The sequence below is a fragment of the Drosophila willistoni genome, unplaced genomic scaffold (genome assembly GCF_018902025.1).
Source record: "Drosophila willistoni isolate 14030-0811.24 unplaced genomic scaffold, UCI_dwil_1.1 Seg679, whole genome shotgun sequence".
Lineage (NCBI taxonomy): Eukaryota > Metazoa > Arthropoda > Insecta > Diptera > Drosophilidae > Drosophila > Drosophila willistoni.
Genome location: NW_025814593.1, coordinates 16,441 through 42,765, shown reverse-complemented (window position 1 = coordinate 42,765; position 26,325 = coordinate 16,441). Strand labels below are relative to the sequence as shown.

At 40.8% G+C, this 26,325-nt stretch overlaps 1 pseudogene; it reads left to right on the top strand.

Moving 5' to 3' along the window:
• Positions 1-13,940: 13,940 nt before the first annotated feature.
• On the top strand, positions 13,941-24,260 carry LOC124461835 (annotated as a pseudogene).
• The last annotated feature ends 2,065 nt before the right edge of the window (positions 24,261-26,325 follow it).

Sequence of the window (26,325 nt, the reverse complement as noted above, 5' to 3'; positions counted from 1 at the left end):
AGTGCCCGTGGGTGTGGCCAAGACCGGCATTGAGTAGACAAATGTCTGCACCGACGGGCACAATGACAGTGCTCGGCCCATATTGGCCAGGCAAAACTCATGCCCAGTGCCATACGGGCATGAGAGATATGAGGCGGTGGAGGAGAGAGATTGGCCGGAGATGGTGGCGGATATCGTGGGCCAAATGGTGCGACAGGAAGGGCCGAGAAGAGTTAGAATAGTATGGGCGGGACAAAATAGATATAGGATTAGGATAGCTCAGGGGGTAGTTCGAGTATATAGAGAAAGTAGAACATAATAAGTAGAATAAGTAGGCGTAATGAGAATATAATAAGTAGGATATTTAAATGTAAGTTAGGTATAAGAAAAGATGCGGAACGGGCCAAAAATGAAAAAAAAACAACAATGAAAAGATGCCCTAATCCGCCAGCATTTAACGAAAAGATACTCAGTAATCGCCAACATTAGAAGATGCCAAATGGCCAATAAAAGATGCGAGCTGAGTCCAAAAAAAAAAAAAAAACCCCAAAAACTAACAAAAAACTACAAAGGCAAAGCATAAAAATGCACAAGTACTAAAATGAAAAATACACACGCAGAAAACAAACACAACAAACACATGCAGAAAACAAACAAGGTACAAGGGACAGGGGAGGGCAAATCCCTCCCGAAGAAGGGGGGGAGTGTGACGAACATTATATACACAAGAATAATGTCCCACACAACAAACAAGCTACAACAAACAAGATACAAAGCCACAATACATAAGATACAAACGCAGCCAAGACACAAACTAAAGTATAAGAGTGAAATCGGATGTAAATGATCAAATAAACAAGGCCAGCCGAACATTGCCGATCGAACCCCACGCAACCGCTGGCGATTTTCGTACAAGCGGGAAGATGCGTGGGAGACATAATGCGATAAGTTCGGTCGTATAAGAGCCAATGAAAGAGGCCGGTCGAACATGGCCGATCGAACCCCACGCAACCGCTGGCGATTTCGTACAAGCGGGAAGATGCGTGGGAAACATAATGAGTATTAGTGGCTGTATAAGAGTAAATGGAACCGGGCTTGAGGGCATAATTGCATGCAAAAATAGGGCATTGGGCTCATTAGATAAATTAAGAGCATTGAGAGGCAAATGTAAATGCATGCATTAGCGTACATACACGCACGTCACACGTACACTATGCGTGAGTGACGGCATGGGAGAATACCGGTGGCCAATGGGCCGCGCGATGCCTACGTCACGCTCATGAGAGCGAAAGCAGTTAGAATGCGAGCGCCAAAAGAATTTCGGGAGCGAGAGAAAACAAAAGTGAGGGCCAAGCAAGCCCGAAAGACGGGTGTGGGGGGCGCTTGGTACCGAAACGAAACCAAGTGAGGGCTATGCTTGTGAATCGGGGAGTAGGGGGGAAAGCAAAGATGCGAGAAGCAATGATGGTTTATGGAGGTGTGAGGGGAATATGCAAGCCGAAGGGGGAGGGATGAGGCCATGGGGAAGCCCTCTATCTGATGGATGCGAGATGCATATGAAAGTGTATTTGCATGGGGATTTAAATAATACAATATATTAAATTAATCAGGCTATTTATGTTCAAATGATAATTTTAGTTAATACAATTAGTATATATGTATTGTATTGTATTGTATTTAAGTATAGGATATAGTTGTAAACTATCAACCTAACTATATTTTACAAGCACTGGCTACTAAGGCCTTCGGCTTAGACGAAAACTACATCCATACACTAGCCTGGGATTCGAACCCGGATCCTCGTTGTTCAGTTGACTAAATGACTAGGTCACTTAGACAACTCATCTACCGAGGACTGCGTATATATGTATGTAAATATCAATATTGAGCAAATATGGGTGAAATTGGGTATGACGAGTGAATCAAAGGGAGCGACGGGCGACGGCAGCGCTGGCAGAGAAAGCAGAGAGAGTCAACGGGATATGAAGGGCGGCCAATAGAAAGGCGAAGCCAATGCGTGAAAGTGATGGAAGCACGTAGATACAAGGGAGCTAGACAAGGACAAGGAAATAAATGGGCGCTCAGCCACAAAGAAAGTGGACATATGCGCAAAGGATTTACGGGACTTTCACCACGCATAGCAACAAGTGGATGCGTGGGTGAAAGCAGAGGGCCGATGGAAATGTACCAGCTGTATAGCGGTACTACACCAAGATATTCCTGAGGCCGTGGGAATTGCCTATATAAAGGCAACGCCCATCAAGCAGCATCATCAAGTCATCAAGACGTGATCAAGCAACAAGTAATTAAGGCCTTAAGAGTAACCTTAAGAAACTAAGCAAGGAAACACAAGGAGCAGCAGCGAACTAAGAACTATACAGGCCTTACGAGTAACCTGTACAGTTCCACTTGATAGCAACAAGTCCTTAAATAAGGATAATAAACACCGTACCCCAGCTAGAGTAAATTTGAGAGAAGCCAAGCAATCTCCAGGAGTACCCAAGGTCAGTGGAAGGCACGAGGATATATCCTACTGCCGAAATTCCAGGATCTATATATCCTGACGAGTACCAATTTCTGAGGAACATCCTGCTTCGTGATAACAGCTACGGGATTCATCCCAGAGCGTTAAAGCAAAAGCATTCTCAACGAACTCAGCGAAAAGGGTGCAGAGGTGTGTAGCGCAAATCAAGCACACTATACGGATCGAGACAGTAACCAGCAACGGCTACAGGAGCAAGAGGAAGACGAGAAGGGTTGACGAGGGATTCGAAGTGACTCACCAACGCTGCCCAAGCCCAGAACTACCATCGAGAAACCGTCATATCCAACCGAGCCCACCAATGATTTGAATAAACATACAATTAAGCCCTAACAACTGAAATCAAACGTGTTTTAATTTCACCGGGGCACAAAATAAATTTGTTGTGCCGAACCTAGCCCAAGAGATATCGTAAATATCCCGAAGGACAAAAAAGGATCGTTACAAGACATCCTTTGATACCTTTGTCCCTTAGTCGTTGTTCTTCTAACTATGCTATGCATGAACCTTTTAAGGTCCTCTGCTCTGATTACAACCTTCTATTCCCTATAATCGGCTCAGAGTTTTCTATTAATATGCTTAAAACATCTATCCTATCCCATTTAGTTAATAGATAGCTAAAGTATTATTTGTTTGTCTGTCTTTTCTATTGTGTATTTGCACCCCTCGGTCGGTCGGGTGGGAGATGGGCAGCTTGGGCTCGCGCGTAACAGGCTTTGTCCTGGTGTCGTAGGGGCCACTTGAACGTACTGCGCATAGTATCGTCAACGTCCGCTAAAAACTAATTTAATGCCCATAATGAATAAGTGAATAAACTTCATCAGAGAGAACGATACTAAGATCGTTTCATCATACACCTTAGATTACCTTGGTAGGCTTTTTATTATCTTTTGCATTTGCCATATTAACGTTGAAGTAGAGCAACCTTCAACATGACTGAACAACCACTGTTCATCATGAGTAGGTTTTGTGCCACATACTCTCGAAATCGACCATTTATATATAAGGGTACCACTAAACAATAAATGTTCATATGTATTTTTAGAAATACCATCAAATTTCATTTTAATAAATAAAAAAATAGACATTGCCGATTATAAAAACATAAGACATATGTATTCAAGAATTTTACCAATATTACATTTTACTGACCATGCTCGACATCACACCTTCTAAGTAGGTTTTGTGCCACATACTCTCGAAATGGAACATTTATATATGAACGTACCACTAAACAATAAACAGCGCCACGTGCTCATCCGAAATTGGGAAATTAAAAAGAACCACTTGGCGAGCAGGAAAAATTGGTGCAAAAGAAACTGCTAAACGCAAAGGAGACTCTTCTCCCAAGTCCGATAGGAAAAAGGTGAGGACCAAAAATCCAAGAGCTCCGGATTCATCTGAAGAATCGTCAACTGACTCTGACATGTCAATAGCTGACTCTTCTTCCACTGAAGAAGGCGAGTTTAAAAGAACGACAACATCACAAGCGAATCCAATGAAGCTGCTAGCTCATCATTAGCCAACAACAAAGCAGAACCACTCAAACCGAAGCCCCCTCCAATAATTCTTCCTGAGGTATCAAACATAAAAGGTATGACCGACGATCTCAAAGCTGTAGCAGAAGAGGGCACCTTCACTTATAAGGCGGGTCGTGGCGGCAAAGTACGTGTTATGGCCAACGACATAGCGACTTTCAGAAATTTTCAAAAATTCCTCGACGAACGCAACATGTTTTATCGGACTTATCAACCAAAAGAAGAAAGGGCATATCGCATTGTCATCAAGGGAATCCACCACTCTACCCCTTGCGATGACATAGCCGAGGAACTAAATGATGCTGGACATGGTGTGCGCAATATTATCAACGCAAAGAGCAACACAAATAAAAAGCCAATGTCGATTTTCTTCGGCAACCTGCGAGTCCCACACAGCTTCCTAAAAAGGTTGCAGAATTTACTTGATTGCAAAGCAGAAAAATGGCCCCAAACCACCCAGACCGCAACGTCCTAATACCAACGAGGTAAATGAAACGGCTAATCAAACCAACAGTCATACCCAACCTGGCCTCAGCTACGCAGATGCTGCCAAAACTCCATATGAAGGCACTCAGGCCAATACCCACAGTGCAAACGAGATATCCATCCTTGCCAAAATAGAAGCTATGATGGAGAAAATGTTCGACCAATTCAGCATGCTTACACAGCTGCTTACCACCGTCGTGGCAAAGCTATGCAAATAGGTCTTAGAGCAGCCATATTTAATGCCAACGGTCTCTGCGCATAAAGGCCAGATATCGAACTTTTTATAAAAACTCAACACGTGGACATTCTGCTGGTTTCAGAGACCCACTTCAACACCACACAATACCTCAAAATCCCTGGATATGAGCTAGTCACCGCAAATCACCCAAGTGGACGCGCACGAGGAGGATCAGCTATCTTGGTGAAATGTGGAATCAAGTACACAGCACTTCCACCAATCGAACAAACCTGGATTCAGTGTACCCAAACAAAGCTATCAAGCCCAACAGGAGACCTGACAATTGGAGCAGTCTACATACCTCCACCCAACTCGGTAGACACTCAAATGTTTGAGCAGTTCTTCTCAGAACTGGAGCCAAGATTCATAGCATCTGGCGATTACAACGCGAAAAATCCTTGGTGGGGTTCGATGTTAAAAAACCCCAAGGGCAGAGCACTGCAACGCTGTCTTGGCTTAAGAAATCTGTGCGCCCACTCATCCGGAGAACCTACATACTGGCCTACTAATACCGGGGCCAGACATCGCAATCAGCAAAGGAATTAACCCGAATAAAATTGTGCTCCAAAACTCCATGGACCTATGCTCGGACCATTGCACAGTCATGATGCTGTTAAACTTGCCCGCCCACCTCACAAAAGGCCCTGCTAGGATTTTCCGTAAAAACACCAACATAAGTCGCTACCAAAAATGGATCGAAAGAAACATTAGCACCAACGGGCAACTGGATAACGAAATGGAAATCGACAATGAAGTTGAAAAGCTGACTAAGCTAATACATGAGGCTTTCCAAGCAACACCCCACCACTGCCTGGCCCCAGAAAAACTGCTCATCTCGAACGTCACCTTTGGGCTCTCGAAGTCGCTGCAGCAGTGCGTGAGAAACGCAGGCTCCGAAGAGTCTTCCACACATCCCGAAACCCGCTGGACAAAAGAGCACTCAATAGGGCAACCAAAGAACTAAAAGAGCTACTGATCGCCCTCCGCAACCAGGCCTTCGCGGAATATATAAAAGACCTCGAGCCGGGAGACGCGTCTAACAACCTATGGAGAGCTACGCGATACCTCAAAAGGCCAATAAAGAGAATCGCCCCAATACTAGGTCCCAACAACATCTGGTGCAGATCGGAAGAAGCAAAAGCAGAGGCATTTGCCGACCACCTAAGCGCCACTTTCACCCCTGTGCTGACCTGCTCTCAGGAAGATCACGACTCTATAACTAACTTCATAGACATACCTTGCCAAATGGACTTGCCCATTCGTGAAGTTGATCCAGAAGAACTCATAGAGGAAGCCAGCAAACTTAAGCTCAGGAAAGCACCAGGATATGATGGCATAGGAGCAGCACCGATTATGGCACTACCTTCTGTTGCCTGGAACCTCATCAGCGGTATTTTCAACAAATGCTTATTGCTTGGACATTTCCCACGCCAGTCGAAATGTGCTGATGTTATCCTCATTCCCAAGCCATACAAGCCTGAAACACTAGTAACCTCATACCGCCCAATCAGTCTTTTGCCAGTGCTCTCTAAATTACTCGAAAGAGTAATTTTAAGAAGAGTACTGCCAATTCTAGAAGACGACGGCCTAATCCCTAACCATCAATTCGGATTCAGGACTAGACATGGCACCCCTGAGCAATATCATCGCTTAGTGGAGACAATCACCATGTCATTCGAGAGGAAGGAATACTGCTCAGCCGTATTCCTAGACGTCAAACAAGCCTTTGATCGCGTCTGGCACACCGGGCTTATATATAAATTAAAGAAGCAACTCCCAATGCCCTACTTCCTACTCCTGAAGAGCTACCTGCTTGGAAGGTCCTTCTACGTCAGGGTAGGCAGTGAAGAATCCAGGATCCTACCAGTAAATGCGGGAGTGCCGCAGGGAAGCGTACTTGGCCCAATCCTATACACTCTTTACACGGCAGACCTTCCTATCTACTATCACCAAGACCTGCTGGTTGCCACATATGCCGACGACACTGCATTCCTGGCACATGCTAAAGATGCATCGGATGCATCACTAATCCTCCAAGAACAGCTCAACTTGGTGAGTCCATGGCTGGAAAAGTGGTGCATAACAATCAACGCAGAAAAGTCCCGACACATCACCTTCGCATTAAAAAGAGACGACTGCCCACCAGTAACGTTGATCGGATGAAGCCAAGTACCTGGGACTGACCATGGACAGGCGTCTAACCTGGGCCCCCCATACTCGAAATAAACGTAAGCAGTTGGATGCTAAGCTCGGAAAAATGTACTGGCTCCTGGGAAGCAGGTCCAAGTTGAGACTCCAAAATAAAATCCTTCTATACAACACGATTTATTGTTCCTGTAAATTGCATGTATAATCACATTAAGTATTTTTCCCATATGTTAATGTTTGAACAAATTTAATAATTGTCCTCCGGATAGATCTTAAATAAAGAACACTGAATCAAAAAAAAAAAAAAAAAAAAAAATGTATTTTTATAAATACCATCAAATTTCATTCTAATAAATAAATAAATAGACATTGCCGATTATAAATGCATAAGACATATGTATTTAAGAATGTTACCAATATTACATATGACTGACCATGCTCGACATCACACCACCTAAGTAGGTTTTGTGCCACATACTCTCGAAATGGACCATTTATATATGATGGTACCACTAAACAATAAATTTTCATATGTATTTTTATAAATACCATCAAATTTCATTATAGTCAATAAATAAACAGACATTGCCGATTATAAATGCATAGGACATATGTATGTAGGAAATGAAGTGTCAGGCGGGCATAATCATGGCAATCGGGCAGTAGCTAGTGAACGAGACAGACCGACACGCAGCGGCCGTACCTATCTGGTCGACTCACTCATTGAAAATTAAAGAGAAGCGTTGATTCAAAAAGCACTCGCAATCGTACTCTCGCCTCGATCACATCGCGCACCCAAATTATCACTAAGGCCATTTAAATAATATAAAATATACATATGTATTCTTAACACAAAGAAACATTGTTAATAATATAAGACTTAACAAGGAAACCACATTCTTTAATAATATTCTAATAAATAAACCGGGATACAGTACATCCTACAAACTGGGGCTCAACCGAGATTTCTGGCCTAAGACAATTAGTGAAATTTGTGTGTGTGTGTGAAAATTGTTAAAATTGCATGCATTAACGTGTACTATATATACAAAATCAAGGTTGTTGGCGAACGAATTTCACAAGAAGCAACCACTACAAGTTCAAAATAGTGGAAGTTGGTGTGACTGTACGAGTGGCGACGAGTGGACGGTGAGACGGTGAGCGGTCGGACGACGCAAGAAGAGCGTCACTAAGCGGACACGAAGTTGATGATAATTAAAGTTCACTGTGGAAACAGACAGACGGAGAGAGCAGACACGAAGTTGTTGATAACTAGTGTTTACTGTGGAAGCAGACAGCGGACACGAAGTTGATGATAACCAGTGTTCACTGTGGAAGCAGACAGACGGAGAGAGCAGACAGCGGACACGAAGTTGATGATAATTAGTGTTCACTGTGGAAGCAGACAGACAGAGAGAGCAGACAGAGGGCACGAAGTTGATGATAACTAGTGTGCACTGTGGAGGCGGAAAACCAAAAGAGAGCAGAGAGCGGACAACACAAACCGTTATGAGAAGCAGACAGCGGGCACGAAGTTGATGATAATTAGTGTTCACTGTGGAAGCAGACACACGGAGAGAGCAGACAGAGAGCACAAAGTTGATGACTGGTGTTCACTGTGGAAGCGGAAAACCAAAAGAGAGCGGACAACACAAACCGTTACAAGAAGCAGACGACGACGACAAGTCCAAACGAGAAGGCAGCAGACACGAAGTTGAGATAATTGGTGTGGAAGCAGACAAAGAGAGCGGATAACACAAACCGTTACAAGAAGCAGACGACGACGACAAGTCCAAACGAGAAGGCAGCAGACACGAAGTTGAGATAATTGGTGTGGAGCAGAGAGACCAAGAGAACGAGTGGAAAACAGCCGAGTGAGTAGCGACAGCAGAGTGAGTGGCAACAGAGAGCGAACCGAACATCTGAGTGAGTTGCTACAGCGAGCGAACCGAACATATGAGTGAGTTGCTACAGCGATATTGAGTGGTTCCATAGAACAGTACGACTATAGTTGGGTGAGCTGTTTAATTATTGTCTTGAGTTTAAGTTACTTTGCTTGCACGACGAAACCAGACCGGTGGCAGAAATATTGACGAAATTGATGCGAGCTGCAGAGAGCACATTTCTAAGAATCGTCTGAGTTTAACCATAACCTACCACAATTTGACCTACATTAACATAGTGTGTAAATTTTGATAAGTCATAACAAATTTGATTGATTGATACTACCTATACATTAATATAGCAAACTTGTTAAGCATTATACCTGTAACTGTGTGAAATGGATCGAGGTGAGATTCTAACTTTGCGTATTGAAGAGTTGCGCATTAAATTGAGAGAGTTAGGGCTAGAGACTACAGTCCTTAAAGCTGAGCTGCAATCGCGTCTGCTCGCTCATTACGATTTAATAGAAACTGAAAATGACGGGCAGGAGGCAGATTTCGCCTCGGCTAGAACAATTCGAGAAGTCCCGAACACAGATGGGCAAAGGTCATGGTTCACACTAAAAGATGTGGAGGGAAGCGTTTCCGAGTTTTGCGGTTTACGTTCGATTGATGTTGTACAATGAACTAGGGACCTAGAAGAATGCGCTTTAACCGTACAGTGGAGTCAGTTACAGCTTTTTGTGTATGCAAAACAATTGTTAAAGGGGGCTGCATTGTCGTTTATACGGAGTAAGAGAGATATTTGTAGTTGGGAGTCCCTGAAAGTAGCTTTGAAAAACGAATTCATAGTAAAGGTTTCATCAGCCGAAGTTCATAGAAGACTAAGCAATCGACAGTTGAAGAGAGGTGAGAATTTGTATGAGTTTTTGTATTCGTTAATGGAAATGGCAAAGCCGGTCGATTTGGATGACGAAAGTTTAATCGAGTATTTCGTAGAAGGTATACCAGACCTGAGAGCAAATAAGGCATTATTGTATCAAGCCAGAACAGTGGATGGGTTGAAAGTTCAAATAGAGACGTACTTAAAATCCTATGATCCTAGGAAGTCCTCAAAGAAAACAACATTGGAGTCATCTTTTCACAAGCAAGGTAGAGATAATAGAGAGAAAAGTTCGATAACAAAAGGTGATCGCAAATGTTTTAAGTGTGGTGATCCTTCACACATGATGAGAGACTGTAACAAGAAAACGTTTACTTGTTTTAAATGTGGCAAAACAGGCCATCGCTCATTTGAATGTAAGGGAAAAGATACCACCAAAGTTGAAAGTACCAATGTTGTAGATGATAAATTAGTAAAAGCATCAGGTAAATTTACTGATTCGGGTTTGGAGTTGAAAGAAGTAACTTATAAGTCGATTAAGTTCAACGGTCTAATTGATACAGGAGCAAATTTGAGTCTCATACGTAAAAGCGTGTTTGTCGAACTTGGAATTAAATCATTAACAGGATATTCGAAGAGCCTTACAGGCATTGGTGGAAGTCATGTGATGACCTTTGGTAGTTTTGGCATAAGTGTCAAGATAGATGGCATTGAGATGGAAGTCGAGTTTCATATCGTTCCTGATGAAGACATGGCATACGAGGCAATTTTGGGTAGAACTATATTAGATCACGTCGATTTGGTTGTTACAAAGAAAGGTACAAAGTTTGTGAGCATCAAGGGAAAAGAATCACTGTGTAACGCGAATAAATCTTGTGTTGAGTTGTTTAAGGAATTTGAAAGTATGTGTATGCACAGTGCAGAACAGAATGAAGTGGAAATCAAGAGTGACTTGTCACATATCAGTGCAGAAATCGCTAGTGAAGTCAAGAAGTTGATTAAAAGTTACAAACCTATTAGAAATACAAACACTCCTATCGAAATGAAGATTGTACTAACAGATTAGTTGCCAGTTTATCAGCATCCAAGGCGTCTAGCAGAGTCTGATCAGAAAATTGTTGATAGTACAGTACAAGAATGGTTGGAGGAGAAGATAATAAGGCCAAGTTTTTCCGAATATGCTTCGCCTGTTGTACTTGTAACAAAGAAGAATGGGAAAAAGCGTTTGTGCTGCGATTACAGAAAGCTAAATGAGAAAGTGGTCCGAGATAATTTTCCTATGCCACAGATGGATACCGTATTAGAAAAACTTCAAAGTGCGTTAGTTTATACTACTCTAGATCTAACAAACGGGTTTTTCCATGTTCCTGTTGAGGAGAAATCTCAGAAGTACACAGCATTCGTAACTCAGAATGGTCAGTATGAATTCCTATATGTACCATTCGGAATATCCAACTCTGCAGCAGTTTTTACAAGATTTATAATGGCAGTAATAGAGAATCAGTGAAGAATGGAGATGCAGTGGTGTATATGGACGATATAATTATACCAAGTGTTAACGTGAATGATGGTCTAATTAAACTTAAAAGAGTGTTAAAGATAGCTGCGGAAAATGGGTTGAGAATAAACTGGGAAAAATGTCAGATACTGCAGAGTAAAGTAAATTTTTTGGGCTATATAGTTGAAAATGGAAGTATTAAGCCAAGTAAGGAGAAGACTGATGCTGTTTCAAGATTCCCGATCCCACATGACAAGAAGTCAGTTCAACGATTTTTGGGATTAACATCGTATTTCCCTAGATTCATCGAAGGATACGCAGTAACAGCTAAGCCCTTGACTGACATTTTGCGAAAAGACAAAAAGTTTGAGTTTAAAGAATTGCAAATGGTAGCGTTTGAGCAATTGAAGTTAGCATTGATCAAAGGTCCCGTTTTAAAGTTATACAATCCTAAGCTAGAGACTGAGATTCACACTGATGCCTCGAAACACGGTTTCGGAGCTGCGCTTTTACAGAAAGATTCAGAAGATGGTTTATTTCATCCGGTACAATATATGAGTCGGAAAACTAAACCTTGCGAAGAGAAGTATGATTCGTATGAACTTGAGGTTTTAGCAGTTATTGGAGCATTAATAAAGTGGCGTGTATATGTGCTAGGATTGAGATTTAAGATTGTTACAGATTGTAATGCGTTCACGATGACAATGAAAAAGAAAGAGGTTCCGTTACGTGTAGCACGTTGGGCAATGTACCTACAAGATTTCGACTATCAGATCGAACATCGTTCAGGTTCAAAGATGCGGCATGTGGATGCTTTGAGCCGTTTATCTTGTTTTATGCTAACCGACACCATAACCCATAGATTGAGGGAAGCACAGTTGTCAGATGATTGTACTAAATTGATCACGAGTTTAGTTCAGTTTAGTTAAAAGACCCCAATCAAGAACTTATTGTCGTTCCCTCGCAGATGGAAAAAGAAATAATACAGATTGCACACAAACAAGGACATTTTGGAGCTAGAAAGACTCAACATATCGTTGAAAAATCGTATTAAATTCCAAAATTAAAAGAAAAGGTAGCCCGTGTTGTTGAGTGTTGCGTGGAATGTCTTATTGTTAATGCCAAAACCGGTAAAAAGGAAGGATATTTGATGCCAATAAGCAAAGGAGATCAGCCATTGATGACATATCACATTGATCACGTTGGCCCGATGGAGGTCACGACAAAGCGTTATAATCATATACTTGTTATTGTTGATGGGTTCTCTAAGTTTGTATGGTTGTACCCGACTCGTGGAACAGGAGTCGATGAAGTACTTAGTTGTCTTGAAAAGCAGGCGATAATTTTTGGTAACACGGTGAATAATTTCTGACAGGGGAGCAGCATTCACATCCAATGCGTTTAAGGAGTATTGTGTCAGACAGGATATACAGCATTTACTGATAGCAAAAGGTGTACCCCGCGGCAACGGCCAAGTAGAAAGGATGCATAAGATAATAGTTCCAATGATTTCAAAGTTAAGCCAAGAGAATGAGGGAAACTGGTACAAGTATGTTGGTCGTGTGCAACAACTTGTTAATAATACTGCTCCAAGAAGTACAAGAGTTACACCTTTTAAGATTTTGACAGGAATAGAGATGCGTAGTCCTGATGATCCCCAAATAAGAAAGCTGATAACCGATTCGTTAATAGAAGAATTAGACTGTGGTCGTGATGAGATTAGAGCGGAGGCTCGAAACAATATTAATGAAATACAGCAGGAAATGAAAAGGACGTTTGACAAGAACAGGAAATGGGAAAGAAAGTACAATTTAAACGAGTTAGTGGCGATTAAACGTACGCAGTATGGGACAGGTCTAAAGTTGAGAGGTAAATACTTAGGACCGTATAAAGTCACGAAGGTAAATAGGCACGGTCGATACGACATTGAGAAAGTTGGCGATGGTGAAGGACCTTGTAAGACCTCAACAGTGGCTGAGTTCATGAAGCCTTGGCTAGGATCATTCGGGTCGAATGACTTGTCAGGACAGCCGATTGTAGGAAATGAAGTGTCATGCGGGCATAATCATGGCAATCGGGCAGTAGCTAGTGAGCGAGACAGAACGACACGCAGCGGCCGTACCTATCTGGTCGACTCACTCATTGAAAATTAAAGAGAAGCGTTGATTCAAAAGCACTCGCAATCGTACTCTCGCCTCGATCACATCGCGCACCCAAATTATCACTAAGGCCATTTAAATAATATAAAATATACATATGTATTCTTAACACAAAGAAACATTGTTAATAATATAAGACTTAACAAGGAAACCACATCCTTTAATAATATTGTAATAAATAAACCGGGATAAAGTAAATCCTACATGTATTTAAGAAGGAATGCTACTTTAATTAATTTTAGAGTGCTGCTTGGACGACATATGGTTGAGGGTTGTAAGACTATACTAAATAAGTTGTTTTAATATTTACATATGGTATATTATTGGATATATATGTATATTCATAATATTAAAAATAATTGAAACACATTGGCTCACATATGTATGAGAAAAACGAAGATGTATAATTTTCTTTTTCAAATCAAATGATACTGAGGAATGTCTAGCATAAAAAATATTAAATTTTAATCTAGAATTGCCTCTTATTAATGATATGAAATGATAAAATAATTGTGTCATAATATTATTCTTCACTTAAAGTATACAATGGTTTTAATATATTAAATAATATATTTGTGTGTATATACAACCCCAACTCATATGGGACTACCCATATAAAAGAAACTAACAAGGATTTTCTTAGTAGCGACGAGCGAAAAGAAAATAGTTCAGCACTAAGTCACTTTGTCTTTATGGCAAATGTGAGATGCAGTGTATGGAGCATCAATATTCTAGTATGAGAAATTAAGGATTTAAGTCGTTCTTAAATGAGGCCATTTACCACATAGAGGGTGCCAGGCCCGTATAACGTTAATGATTACTAGATGGTGTTTCCAAAGAGTCGTGTTGCTTGATAGTGCAGCAATAAGTGGGTGGTAAACTCCATCTAAAACTAAATATAACCATGAGACCGATAGTAAACAAGTACCGTGAGGGAAAGTTGAAAAGAACTCTGAATAGAGAGTTAAAACTTGTTAGAGGTTAAGCCCGATGAACCTGAATATCCATTATGGAAAATTCTTTATTAGAGTTTTAATATTATAATAATATTATAATAATAGTGTGCATTTTTTCCATATAAGGACATGGTAATCTATTAACATAAACCAAATTTATCATAAAATATGACTTATAGTTTATTTAAATTATTTTGCTTGCATTTTAACATAGAATAAATGTCATTAATGTAGGATCGCGGTATGGTAGAGGTGATTTCGAGTGAGAACGGGTATCGATGTAATATCGAGTAAAAACGATATGTCTAGCATAATATGTCTAGGTGAGGAGTTGTCAGTCAGTCCGAAGAGAGTCAGTCGAATAGAGTGAGCCGGTAAAGTTGCGTCTCGAAGTGTGAGCAGTGAAATCAAAAATAAAGAGAAGCATTGTGAAGTAAATGATAATTTTACTACTAAGCTAATAAACTAATAATGAACTAATAATACAAAAGTACAATAAAGCTGATGAAAATAAAACCCAGTGTGTGCAAATTAAATCTCTTCGACTTAGTGAAGGTTGAAAATCCACAGCTTGCGAGGCTCGTCCGGGAAAAAGCTGAATCCCACAACTTGGGGGCTCGTCCAGGAATCGTTTGGCGGTAGGACTATTTATCAATCATCAAATTGTTGCAGTCTGAGATCCGTTATTGTACATCAGTCATTACATTGTTGTACAAAAAAAGTTAAATCCATGGGAAAAATTGTGAAATTCAGTCAATTCTTGGAATAAGTCGTACACAAGAGAGAGTGAGACAGCAGCAGAGATTCTTGGCAAACGAAAAAAAAAAAAGCACATCGAGCGTCCACTGAATATTTTTGGCGCCATGCCGTAAGAAAAAAAAAAAAAAGGAAATCCACAAGAGCGACAGAGACGGCAACACGGCAACGAACCAGAGAGACAACGACATGATCGTTCGAAGCTGAACGAGGTAGCAACAAGAGCAACAATACTGAGTGGGCAAACAACGAGGCACAAAGAGTGTGCGAACGAGACGAGAGAGCAACATTCACACCGACGGCGGCATCATCCCCAGAAGTGTGCGTGACGTGATGAGAAGAGCAGGAAAACGAAGAGGCAACAAGAGAAAAACCTAAGAGAGGAGGCAACGAGGAGACTGTGCGAACGATGAGGCACAGAGAGTGCAAAACCGAGACGAGAGAGCGACGCTCACACCGACGGCGGCATCAACCCCAAGAGTGTGTGTGACGCGACGATCGAGAGCAGAGCAGTGACGAGGCAGCAAGACACAAAGAGTGTTCAAGAGAGCAGCACTCACACAGACGACGGCATCAACCATCGCAAGGGTGAGTGGCGAAACTTACAGAGTATTCAGAGAGCGGCGATCAAGCAGACGTTACACCAAGAGAGCAGCATTCACACAGACGACGGCATCAACCATCGCAAGTGGAAGTAGTGAAACGTAGAGTGCGTTATTGAGGCCGACAAGACACAAAGAGTATCCAGAGAGCAGTATTCATACAAACGACGACAAAGAGTTTCCAGAGAGCAACGCTCACACCGACGGCGGCATCAACCCCAAAAGTGTGTGTGACGCGACGATCGAGTACAGAGGCGTACGCAGCGATTTTGGCTTACGAGAGGGACGGCAACAGAGTCGAGATACAAGAGCAAGTATTAACTAAGCAAGAAAGGGCCATAACCAAAGTGTAAAACATTTGTATAACATTGTAGATTGATATCAATTAACTTAACCCACTAACGTTAGCTTAAGATACATATTCAAAATTTGTTATATAATTTGTTTGAATTCAAATTATGCCACACGACGAAATCTTGCAACTCACGGTATCTGAGTTTAAAGAAAAGTTGAAAGAAAATAACTTGAGTATTAAGGGAAACAAGGCAGAGTTACAAGTAAGACTAATATCTTTTTTCGAATCAGGAGTTGAGGAAGCATCCTTCTACGAGGACTCACTAGAGCGTAGCTTACAAGTAGTAAACGATCAACAAGAGGTACAGAGTATAATGGCGTTTACACTAAGAGATATTCAAGATTCGTTAACTGTATTCGATGGCAGCCAGCAGCAAGATGTCGACAATTGGCTTGCAGATTTTGAGTACTGTGCAGAGACAGTCAAATGGAACGATTTACAGAAATTCATTTATAGTAGACAATTGTTAAAAGGGGCTGCGAAATTTTTTGTCAGTAGCGAAGACGGTCTTACCGACTGGATTAGTCTAAAGTCAGCTTTAGAGAGTGAATTTTCGGAGAAGTTGTCCGCAAAACAAGTACATAAGCTACTCGAGAATAGAAAGAAAAAACAGAGTGGAAGTTTAATCGAATATTTTTATGAAATGAAAAGTTTGGCGAGATGATGAAGAGATGAGATGGCGAGATGATGAAGTTTGGCGAGATGAAGAGTTTAGATGAAGAAAGTGTTATAGAATATATAATAGAGGGTATACCAGATTCGAAGCAAAACAAGACTGTGTTGTATCAAGCCAGGAATTTTAGAGAATTACGAGAAAACATGAAAATGTACGAGAAAATATCTACTGAGAAAGAGTCAAAATGGTCAAGATCATCAAAATTCGAGAAGAAGCAACAGGATATTGCTTTAAATGAGCCAAGATGCTACAAGTGCGGAGGAAGAAATCACATAGCGAAAAACTGTAAAGAGAGCGAGTTTAAGTGTTTTAAATGTAACAAGCCAGGTCATAAGGCGAATCAGTGTAGCATGCAGGGAAATATGTTCGAAAAAGATAGTCATAAAGTGCAGCAACTTACTCAGAAATTATATAATCGTGTCTTTAAAGATGTTCGTTTTGGCAATGAGGTTATATCAGCGTTTTTTGATTCAGGTAGTGATATCTCGACTATAAGTGAGAGCGCGTACAAACGAGTTTACGCAGTTCCCTTGAGTTCGGATGTGAAAGAGTTATTGGGAATAGGAAGTAAGAAAATCTATACCAAAGGATCTTTTGAGTTAGATACGGCTTTAGATGGTGTTCCTATTAAGATGTGTTTCCATGTAGTGAGAGATAGAGATACATTATATGATGGGGTAATCGGAAATGACGTATTTGAGGTCGTAAATGCTACAATGGGAAAACAAGGATTAGTGTTTTACGGGAATACTCGATCATTTGGAGGAAATCAAGTTATTACTCGTTACAGTAATCCACAAGATCCACCCCCAGTACGCGATGTAAGTCCCATAGAAGAGTTGCAAAACACGTTCGGGCAGATATTGACTACGAGAGTCGAAAACTTTTCGTCGGAGATAGAGCTTTCCCATTTGAGCATTGAGTTAAAGTCTAAAGTCCTAGAAATCATTTCGGATTATAGTCCGGTCAAACCAGCTAACTGTCCAGTGAAAATGAAGATTATACTTACTGATGAAGTACCGGTATATCAGAAACCAAGACGCTTATCGTATGAAGATCAGAAAAGAGTCTATCAACAGGTCAAAGAGTGGTTAGAAGAAGGAATAATCCGCCATAGTGTATCTGAGTATTCTTCTCCAATTGTATTAGTACCGAAGAAAGATGGAGAAAAGAGATTATGTTGCGATTATAGAAGAGTAAATCAGAAAATTATAAGAGATAATTTTCCGACGGCAGTGATTGATGATGTATTACATAAGCTACAAGAAGGTAGAGTGTTTACAACTCTTGATTTGTGTAATGGCTATTTTCATGTGCCAGTTGAAGAAAACTCAAAGAAACTTACTTCGTTCGTTACTCAAAATGGGCAATTCGAATTCAATTTTGTACCGTTCGGCATTAATAATTCAGCAGCTGTGTTTACTAGATATATTTTTGCAATGTTGAGACCGTTGATTAATGAAGGCATATTGATGTTGTACATGGATGATATTATTATTCCAGCAAAAAATGAGTTTGAGGGTATTGACAGATTGAAAAGAGTTATAAGTTTAGCAGAAGAGTCGGGATTAAAGATAAAATGGAAAAAATGTCAATTTCTTCAGCGTAAGGTCAATTTTTTGCGATACATCATAGAAAATGGCACCATCAAACCGTCAAAAGAGAAGACAAGTGCCGTTGAGAATTTTCCAGTTCCTCGGGATGTGAAAGGAGTCCAACGTTATTTGGGTCTTACTTCATATTTTCGCAGGTTTATGAAGGATTTCGCTACGATAGCTAGGCCGTTGACAAATTTGTTGAGAGCTGACGTACCTTTTAAAATGGGCATAGAAGAGTTAGCTTCTTTTGAACAGTTAAAAGCGGGATTGAGTAATCCACCGGTTTTGCGTCTTTTTAATCCCAGAAGTGTGACAGAAGTTCATTGTGACGCGAGTATGTATGAGTACGGCGCGATTTTACTTCTAAAAGATTCGGAGGATCAACAATACCATCCGGTAGAGTACATGAGCAGACGAACTACCCCAGCTGAGGAAAAATATCACTCGTACGAGTTAGAGGTACTGGCTATAATTCAAGCATTAAAGAAGTGGAGAATATATGTGATCAGCATCAAGATAAAGATAGTAACCGATTGTAATGCTTTTGCGATGACGATAAAGTAACGTGACGTTCCGCTAAGGGTGGCCCGATGGGCTATATTCTTGCAAGACTTTAATTTCGAAATTGAGCATAGATCAGGGGTAAAGATGAAACATGTCGACGCATTGAGTAGGGTATATTGTTTACTGTCGGGAGATTCTTTGAAGAGTAAAATACAATTTGCACAGAGAAAAGATGAATGGATCAGCACGATTCTGAAAGTGTTAGAAAAGGGAGCGCACGCCGACTATTACGTGCAGTACGGAATATTGTATAAAGATCCCGTTAAGGAGCTTATTGTAATACCTACTAGCATGGAGCAAGAGATAATATTGGTTGCTCATCGAAGATGAGCCCTTAGTGACTTTTCATGTAGACCATGTCGGGCCGATGGAGTTAACCAAGAAACGATATAACCACATATTGGTAGTAGTCGATGCTTTTTCGAAATACGTATGGTTATATCCGACGAAAAGTACTGGTTCGGAAGAAGTTGTTGAGAGATTGCAGAAACAGTCTGAGTTGTTCGGGAATCCAAAGAGGATCGTTAGTGATCGAGGTACCGCTTTTACGTCTCACATTTTTAAAGAGTATTGCGAGTCGCAAAAGATACAACATTTAGTGATTGCGACAGGAGTTCCGAGAGGAAACGGGCAAGTAGAGCGAGTTAATCGGATTGTTATAGCATTGTTGACGAAACTGTGTGCCAGTGATCCCGGAGCATGGTATAAGCACGTAGGTAGGGTGCAACAGTTTATAAACTCGTCACCACCTAGAAGCACGAAAATATCACCCTTTAAGATATTAACTGGTACTGAGATGAGGACTAGCTACGATTTAGAACTAAAGAGTATGTTGGAAGAAGAGTTATTACTTGAGTTACAAAACAATAAGTCCGAAATACGTGACACAGCGAAAAGGAACATAAGTAAAATGCAAGAAGAGAACCGTAAAACGTTTAATAAATGTCGAAAATCTGCAAGTGAATATGAGGTTGACGAGTTGGTGGCTGTCAAGCGGACGCAGTTTGGTTCTGGCCTTAAGCTCAAAGGCAAATATTCGGGACCTTATCGGGTTGTTCGGAAAATGAGGCATGGTCGCTATGCGGTTGAGAAAGTAGGAGATGGAGAAGGTCCGAAGGGTACTACCACCGTGGCGGAGTATATGAAAAAATGGTGTCCATCATTCGGGGCAAATGTGGAGGTCGGATGGCCGAATGTAGGATCGCGGTATGGTAGAGGTGATTTCGAGTGAGAACGGGTATCGATGTAATATCGATTAAAAACGATATACGATGGTGAGGAGTTGTCAGTCAGTCCGAAGAGAGTCAGTCGAATAGAGTGAGCCGGTAAAGTTGCGTCTTGAAGTGTGAGCAGTGAAATCAAAAATAAAGAGAAGCATTGTGAAGTAAATGATAATTTTACTACTAAGCTAATAAACTAATAATGAACTAATAATACAAAAGTACAATAAAGCTGATGAAAATAAAACCCAGTGTGTGCAAATTAAATCTCTTCGACTTAGTGAAGGTTGAAAATCCACAGCTTGCGAGGCTCGTCCGGGAAAAAGCTGAATCCCACATTAATTTGATAAAGTGTTGATAGATTTCGATAGATTTTTCGGAATTATATAATAGCATGATTATTATTGATTTTCTGTGTTTATTATATGCACTTGTATGATTAACAATGCGAAAGATTCAGGATACCTTCGGGACCCGTCTTGAAACACGGACCAAGGAGTCTAACATATGTGCAAGTTATTGGGATATAAACGTAATAGCATAATTAACTTGACTAATAATGGGATTAGTTTTTTAACTATTTATATATAATTAACACAATCCCGGGGCGTTCTATATAGTTATGTATAATGATATTTATATTATTTATACCTCTAACTGGAACGTACCATGAGCATATATGCTGTGACCCGAAAGATGGTGAACTATACTTGATCAGGTTGAAGTCAGGGGAAACCCTGATGGAAGACCGAAACAGTTCTGACGTGCAAATCGATTGTCAGAATTGAGTTTAGGGGCGAAAGACCAATCGAACCATCTAGTAGCTGGTTCCTTCCGAAGTTTCCCTCAGGATAGCTGGTGCATTTAAATGTTATATAAAATAATCTTATCTGGTAAAGCGAATGATTAGAGGCCTTAGGGTCGAAACAAACTAAACCTATTCTCAAACTTTAAGTGGGTAAGAACCTTAACTTTCTTGATATGAAGTTTAAGGTTACGATATATTGTGCCCAGTGGGCCACTTTTGGTAAGCAGAACTGGCGCTGTGGGATGAACCAAACGTAATGTTACGGTGCCCAAATTAACAACTTATACAGAAACCATGAAAGGCGTTGGTTGCTTAAAACAGCAGGACGGTGATCATGGAAGTCGAAATCCGCTAAGGAGTGTGTAACAACTCACCTGCCGAAGCAATTAGCCCTTAAAATGGATGGCGCTTAAGTTGTATACCTATAAATTACCGCTAAAGTAGATGATATATTTATAATATAAATTTTGAAACTTTAGTGAGTAGGAAGGTACAATGGTGTGCTTAGAAGTGTTTGGCGTAAGCCTGCATGGAGCTGGCATTGGTACAGATCTTGGTGGTAGTAGCAAATAATCGAATGAGACCTTGGAGGAATGAAGTGGAGAAGGGTTTCGTGTGAACAGTGGTTGATCACGAGTTAGTCGGTCCTAAGTTCAAGGCGAAAGCCGAAAATTTTCAAGTTTTAAAAATGTCAAATGAAATAATAAATAATAAAACACTTGAATAATTTTGAACGAAAGGGAATACGGTTCCAATTCCGTAACCTGTTGAGTATCCGTTTGTTATTAAATATGGGCCTCGTGCTCATCCTGGCAACAGGAACGACCATAAAGAAGCCGTCGAGAGGTATCGGAAGAGTTTCTTTTCTGTTTTATAGCCGTACTACCATGGAAGTCTTTCGCAGAGAGATATGGTAGATGGGCTAGAAGAGCATGACATATACTGTTGTGTCGATATTTTCTCCTCGGACCTTGAAAATTTATGGTGGGGATACGCAAACTTCTCAACAGGCCGTACCAATATCCGCATCTGGTCACCAAGGTGAAGAGTCTCTAGTCGATAGAATAATGTAAGTAAGGGAAGTCGGCAAATTAGATCCGTAACTTCGGGATAAGGATTGGATCTGAAGATTGAGATGCTCGGGCTTGATTGGGAAACAATAACATGGTTTATGTGCTCGTTCTGGGTAAATAGAGTTTCGATCATTTATGATAGTTATTTGTTCCCCGGATAGTTAGTTACGTAGCCAATTGTGGAACTTTCTTACTAAAATTTTTAAGAATACTAATTTTTAATTAGTTCTTTTAAATTATAACGATTATCAATTAACAATCAATTCAGAACTGGCACGGACTTGGGGAATCCGACTGTCTAATTAAAACAAAGCATTGTGATGGCCCTAGCGGGTGTTGACACAATGTGATTTCTGCCCAGTGCTCTGAATTTCAAAGTGAAGAAATTCAAGTAAGCGCGGGTCAACGGCGGGAGTAACTATGACTCTCTTTCACATCTTGCAAAAATGCTATCGTACGCACGGGAGGCGGGTAGCTAGACACAACAGCGTAGTAAATGCCGTCAAGCGGGGACTTGAACGGAAAGGCTGCGTTGTCTATGTCGAACCAAGTCTGCAATGCGACTCGGGCTTAAATAAACCGGACCTGGTGGGAATCCGACAGAATCACAATTATGTGATAGACGTTCAGATTGTGACAGGCGGACATTCCTTAGACCAAGCGCACCAGCGCAAGGTCGAAAGGTATGACAGAGCTGACATAAGATCACAAATGCGGCGATTTTTCGGAGTGACAGGTGAAATCGAGTTTCATTCCGTTACACTCAACTGGAGAGAAAAGATCTCCTCATCGCTCAAGGTACCAAACTCATCAGCGTCAGAGCAGTAAAAGGCGGAGTGACGTCTTTCAAACATTTAATGTATTGTGCTGGGTATACTCGAAGCTAGATGTACTAACCTCTAGCTTTTCTTATACTTTTGCCTGCTACCTTGGCATTCCATCTAAAAAGGTACAAACAATGCATTGTTAAAAAGAGGTGGTTTTAGTACGTAGGCACTGTGGGACTTCATTGTCCCGATGATGCAGCGAATCGTGCATACGAGATTGTCCAGTAGTTGGTTGCTCGTATCTTTAGAAAATTTCCTTCCTCGGCGATCAAAAAAAAAAAAAAAAAAAAAAATTGGAATAATTAGCGGGAAAAGAAGACCCTTTTGAGCTTGACTCTAATCTGGCAGTGTAAGGAGACATAAGAGGTGTAGAATAAGTGGGAGATATTATTCCTTGTGTTTGATATCGCCAATGAAATACCACTACTCTTATTGTTTCCTTACTTACTTGATTAAATGGAACGTGTATCATTTCCTAGCCATTATACGGATATATTTATTATATCTTATGGTATTGGGTTTTGATGCAAGCTTCTTGATCAAAGTATCACGAGTTTGTTATATAATCGCAAACAAATTCTTTAATGAGAGAGTGCATTTATGTATTTTTAATTTGAAATATTTGGTATAACTCCAATTACTCAGGTATGATCCAATTCAAGGACATTGCCAGGCAGGGAGTTTAACTGGGGCGGTACATCTCTTAAATAATAACCGAGGTCTCCCAAGGCCACCTCAGTGCGGACAGAAACCACACATAGAGCAAAAGGGCAAATGCTGACTTGATCTCGGTGTTCAGTACACACAGGGACACCAAAAGCTCGGCCTATAGATCCTTTTGGGTTAAAGAGTTTTTTACAAGATGTGTCAGAAAAGTTACCTTAGGGAGAACTGGCTTTTTGATCCTTCGATGTCGGCTCTTCCTATCATTGTGAAGCAAAATTCACCAAGCGTTGGGATTGTTCACATGTGTGTGGGAACGTGAGCTGGGTTTAGACCGTCGTGAGACAGGTTAGTTTTACCCTACTAATGACAAAACGTTGTTGCGACAGCATTCCTGCGTAGTACGAGAGGAACCGCAGGTACGGACCAATGGCACAATACTTGTTCGAACGAACAGTGGTATGACGCTACGTCCGTTGGATTATGCCTGAACGCCTCTAAGGTCGTATCCGTGCTGGACTGCAATGATAAATAAGGGGCAATTTGCATTGTATGGCTTCTAAACCATTAAAAGTTTATTTTATAAACGACAATGGATGTGATGCCAATGTTATTTGTAACATAGTAAATTGGGAGGATCTTCGATCACCTGATGCCGCGCTAGTTACTTGTTAAAACATTATTTAATACAAACGACAAAGCCTAGAATCAATTGTAAACGACTTTTGTAACAGGCAAGGTGTTGTAAGTGGTTGAGCAGCTGCCATACTGCGATCCACTGAAGCTTATCCTTTGCTTGATGATTCGATTTTTTTTTAATTGCTGATGTACTTTTATTATATGGGAGAGTATTTCATATAATAATAAGTTCATTTCTATCCTCTTTTTTTAGGTAGCCAAATGTATCGTCATTTCTTTAGTTTTTTTTTTTTTTTTTTTTTATTTGACAGCAATATAGCGAATTTGCAATCTGTCCGGGACAATCAGCAAGTTTTCGTGGTTGGACATTGGCGGTTATAATGTTTGTGTGTTATTGCAATAGGGTGTTGTGTGGTTGTATAAGGGGGAAGACGCCTGGTGAAATGAGTCTATGATATTAGTAGTATATCGACATATTGAGTTTTTAAAAAGTGCTCAACTTCTGGCCTGCTCCTACACAGACCGTTCGCGTTCCATAGGACGATATGGAGGTTTATTTGCATTTTTGGGCCGTGATTGACGTTAGGAGCTGTGTCATGGCAGCAACTTGGTCCATTATCTTCTCCATAAGAGCTTCAAGGCGATCCAATCTTTGGCTTGTTTGGGACGAATTGACAGGGGCCTCTGCCTGCTGGGGAGGCAGCTGATTGCCTTTTAATATATTGGCGAAAGTGACGCCTGGCTTGCTCGCAGAGGTTTGCCAGTAACCTGGTGATGGTGTCGTTGGGGTTGACCTTGGCTTTGGCAGATGCGTCTCCTTTGCCTTCAAATAGACTTTGCAGCCCTTATAAGAGGCAGTATGGTTGCCCTTGCAGTGAGCACAGCGGGGAGGATCGGTCCTTGGCTTGCGGCAGTCCGAGGAACTATAAGCGCCGCGGCATTTTACACAGTTGAACTGCAGGTTGCAGTTCTTCTGAGTGTGTCCAAATCCTTGGCATCTGTATCTGTATCAAGTTCACAAAGAACATAGCCAGAGGTTTCTTTGTACTGCGGCTGATTGCATTTTTGATGTCCAGGCCTCTAACAATGTGCCCGTTGGCAGCCAGTGCTTCTTTAATGTCCATGGGATTGGTGGTGTGATGAAGACCTTTGATTCGATTATCGGACGTGTTTGAGTTTGCAATAAAAAAAAAAAAAAAAAAAAAAAATACAAAAATAGGAAAATAATTGTTATCAAATTTCACATAATTTACGCCTGCCCAATTGTTAAAACCATTAAGTGGCGGCAAATAAATAAGTGACACATACTTGTCTGTGGCTCCGGCCGCAGCAGGCACAAATATGATCACTGGTATTAACAGCAACGTCAACAATGCGAACAGGTTTGCCATGCTGTCAGATGAAAGCGACAACGACGAAGAAGATGCTCCAATGACGGCTCAACAGGAGCCACCCACGGCTGAGGTGCGCAAGGTCAAGCCGCCTCCTATTTTTCTACCGGAGGTTCACGATATTAAGGACTTAATAAGAGACGTTACATCCGTAATCGGCGGCAACAATTTCGACAACAAAGCGGGTAGGGATGGACAAGTCAGAGTCAACCTACAAGATTTTAAGGATTTTTCAACTCTGAAAAACTACCTTAGTGAACACGACATCCCATACCAGACTTTCCAGCCTAAAGACGAGCGAGCTTATAGAATTGTTGTCAAAGGTCTTCATTTCTTTAGTGACGCAATGAATTTACTTTAAGAGATTCCTACTCTTCATGTTTTAGTGGGTGAAAAAAAATGTTATATATATATATAAGTTAAAAGAACGAATACGGCGGTTCCAACTGTGATCGTCATAATGTAGCCAAATGAATCGTCATTTATTTAGTGACGCAATATATATTTGTTAAAATATGTATATAAGCACCGCAGTATGTCTATCTCTTTCTTATTATTCTCGATCGATTCGATCTGTGAATTGTAACGGACATTCTTTCATTTCTGCTTTACATTTTTTTTCTCGCTGCCTGCGCTGCAGCGAATATTCTTACGCATAAGTTTAGTCTCTAATAAACATCTACTCGAATAGGTTATGGGCCCAGGCAGCAGAAAGTAAAACTGTGCGGGTTAGTCGGAAAGACTTGTAAGAGATTCGTTTTGTTAATTAAAGTTTGTGATTAACTAATTCGTTCAAGATGAGTACACAATTTTCAATCGAAAAACTAGATGGTGAAAATTATA